A 4,147-nucleotide genomic window follows, 5' to 3' on the forward strand; every position below is an offset into this window, starting at 1 on the left:
AAAAAAGGTTGAAAAACACTGATCTAAAGGATATAAATATTTTTTTAAAACATATCTTTATTGGCAGAGTATAAATAGAGTTACAGTAAACAACAAGGTGCATACCATGAATACAAAACATAATACAGTACCAATACTATACAAAAAGAATTAAAATACATCTGCCTCTCCTCTATTTTACTAGAGGATATATTTTACAAGCAATAACACTTTACTTGTAAGCAATCATTGCCAGTAACACAGCATGCTTCCCAGTGTAATCTAGAGTTGCTATAGTCAGCTCTTCCAGATAATGATTGGCATTGGTAAACCCTAAAAACTACTATTTGGTCTGTTAAATATGCCCTTATAATGCGTTAGTATATCTGTTCAAGGAGTGAAGAAGAATACCCCATTGATCATCCCAAAAATCCAGTGAGTTTGAGATCTGGGGAAAAAAAAATAATACAACCACCACATTTAAGGATTGATTACCCAGACGGGTTTGCACAGTTGGGATTTCAAAGCTTCAGAAACAGTTTTGTACATTTCTTCTTTTATAAAGTCTATTGAGCTGGTTGGACAAGGGTAGAGAAGTTGCTGTTTATTATCTATATGCCCGTGTCCCATCCTATGAGTAGTATTGTCTCATTCATTTAGGATGCAGAGCTTAAAACCTTCCCTCTGTACAGTAAGTATACCCTTTGTTCTACCATAATGCCCCAATAGGGACATTATAAGTACATGATTTCCACTCTCAGGCCTCAGAGAGATAAAAATGCCCCCTTTAATGGCTGTGTCTCTATTACTGAATGACAGACTTTCCGCAGGGACAAACTGCCCTTCAGGCATTAGGGTTGGAGCAGAGCAGTGGTAAGTGAATGCACCAGCTGCCCATTTAAAGCCCCTCCAATATGATAGACTACATAAGGTACAGAATACTTTACTCTTTCTCTCTTTTTTAACCATAAGCAGGATTATTTTTGGGAAATTCAGCATTTTATGTGATGAATGATGTTGCAGAGTCTCCATCAATTGATGATTTATGTTAAAAGAAAGCTTTCAGTCACTCCTTTGGATAACGCTGCAGGTTATATGGTGGCTTAGAGGTAAGTGCACTGGCCTTAGACTGTATTAAAGACATATGACAATGGTAGGGACAGCTAGTGATGTGACTATGGACTTTGTAGAGTGCTGTGTAATATGTCAGCGCTATATAAATACTGTGTAATAATATGCAGTGTTGTCACACAACCACTGCAACTTACACAGGGGATTTAAAGTGACACCCATGGCTGTTCCAATGATACAATTGAGAAGTGGTGTCACCTGCCAACACATCCTGACCCAAAATGTTTCTTCTCTTCGATGAAAAAAGTGCAGACACACTTTAGGTAAAGCAGTGTTACTAAATCCAGCAATGTATATTTTAAAGTCTTTGGTAAACTTATATATGCATCATAGGTAGAATGTAGAAATTAGAACAGCAATGCACCAGGGAGCGAGACACTGACACCAGGATCGCTATGAAGGGCAAAAAGGCAATTCATTTGTCTCTGGGATCATTAATTCATAGGAAAGAGGAAATGCACAGCATTCCACCCAGCGAAGGAGCAATCATCAGTGTAGAAAGAGGTGAATTGTTTCTTTGCCCTCACTAGCGATGTTGTCACTGGTAGCTTAAAAAAATAGTATAGGTAAAAACACCAGACATGCTTTTAATAACAAATTAAGCCTGGGACACATTTTAAGTTTATTAAACATCAGGACAAGAATATTGGCCCTTTTTGTGCCATGCCAATTTTCCTTAAACAGTTTTTTAGGCACCCCTCAAATTCTTTTAACAATTTGCTAAAATGAAAGTCGTTCTTTTTGTAACTGGTGCCCCTGCTTCCCCTGAAGAAGCCTGTCTGGCGTAACGAGTCGGTACTAATGGATATCTTTTGAACTAACGTTTTCCATTCACCATTTATACATACCATATAAGTCTGTCCTCAAATCTGTATCTTAAAGACAATGGATCTCTGCTTAGCAAAGAAAATCATGCAAATCTAATATTCTTTCTGTGTAATTCATCAAAATGTATTCTTTTCTTTTCTCCATCTACGTCTATGTAATTTTAAAATGAAAGCCACTTTACCAAAATGTTTGGTGTGCAGTTCCAATTTCCATCCTGTATGTGCCTCAGGTTTGAAGGACTCAAGGGATAGCTGGAGCACTGTTTAATATGCTATTGGTATATAACCACACCATACAGAGCCATGAAACAGTGCCGCATTGTCACATATGGAATTCATAGAAATGTACATAATATATTTTGATCACACATACAAACTGGCCTCCTAAAACAAACAAGAATATTATAATATCATTGGGCCAGTAGAAGTCATACAGAGACTGTGACAACCCTTCATTATCTATAGCCATTTCAAAATAAGTGAATAACTAGCCACACACATTGTATAATTTTTTGAGATTTTGACTCCAGGTTTTGATCTCAAATCTATAGCTGGAGTAGTAGGCCTGGGGCAGCTACCCATTATTGTTAATATGACTTTAAACTAAAAAATTTGTGACCAGACAGGTCCTTTATTGCAGAAGGGCCAGGTTATAACTCTTCAGTAATAAAATAAACTCACCTGTCAATCTTTTGTAGATTGTACAGTGCTCATGCACAGCTCAGCATATATCTCCGGCATAGCTGGCTTCTGGGAACCAATGAACTCCTTTGCACATGCTCAGTAGTTGCGTCATTCCTGCCTGGCCAATCAAGTTGGCTGTGGACCTAAAGATTGGATTAGGCTGTTGGAACCAGTGATGGAGCAAGGAACTTCACACATATCTGCCCTTACTTTATTCTCTGCTGTAGATATCCAAGGTTAGACTGAAGTCAGGAATCAGAGTGTTTTAAGGAGCCTGGTGACATGAGATGTAGTTTATAACAAAAAGCCACCTGGAGAATAAGATTGTTTTTCTTTTTTGTTACTTTAAATGTCTATTTTAGCTTTATCTTTGTTTTCAATTTAATTAAATTATCAATATTGTCTTAAATTTTTATGAGCCCCCACTCAAGGCCCCATAACAACTTATTGTGTACTTATAGTTGCTCCCTATGCCATTATACTTTATAACGGTTCCTTTTATCTTATGCTTTCATTCTCTGTGGTCTCCTGAGATTTTTTAGGGGTTCATCCACTGTGTACCTGCAATGGATCCAAATTAGGACCATGATTTTGTTTCTAGGCTCCCAAGATTATCAGACGGGAAATAGATTTATCTGCAATGACCTCTCTGGAATCATTGAACAATAATGGAATAACAGCTGTGCTCTCAAATAACCAACAAAGAGGAAATGCAGAGACACTGACGTGTGACACACTATTTATATCGGCTGGTAAACCCCCTGTAATGTAGAGCAAAGACTTAGCACCTCCATACCTTAGCACTGGGACATCAGAAACAGCTAGAAATCAAATCAATCATGTAAATATAAACAGGTATATGTATGTCTTTGGCACATTCATTAATACTTTGGCTGGCCTCATAACACAAATAATGACAGCATTTTCGTCCAGTGATGCATAGCACCTAATCTGTGTCAAAGATCTCACAACAGTCCTATCATGGATGTCATATGGAAGTCATATGTTAAGGGAACCCTATCATTATGACAACACTGGGGAATTCAAAACAATTCCGGCCCTGTAATCCTATAAGACAACAGCTGTTGTGGGTTTGTGACCCTGATGTCCAGCACTACACTGGGACATTTATGTGTTGGCAGCAAACATCGGCCATATCATCTTTCATTTAGAACAGACAACAACGACAAATGAGACAAAGTGTGTGGATCCTTTTGTAATATTTCCACAAAAAATACAAATGTGTTAATACTTCTAAAAAAAATCAAGATTAAATCCTGGTTACTACATAAGATTTTATATGCACTGATTTCTGTTTTAATGTTTTTGTTTTTTTAATATATATATATATATGTATATGAATTCATATATATGAAATATATATGAATATATATATATGAATTCCAGAGCTCTTGGAGGCCTTATGGTTGAGCTAATGTTATAAATATTCCAGGTTCATAAACTTTAGGTTGTGATTATTTTGTGGTGTAGTGATAACAATGTATATGGATACTGTTTATTTCCAT

Source organism: Pyxicephalus adspersus, chromosome 6 (genome assembly GCF_032062135.1).
Source record: "Pyxicephalus adspersus chromosome 6, UCB_Pads_2.0, whole genome shotgun sequence".
NCBI classification, from domain to species: Eukaryota; Metazoa; Chordata; class Amphibia; order Anura; family Pyxicephalidae; genus Pyxicephalus; species Pyxicephalus adspersus.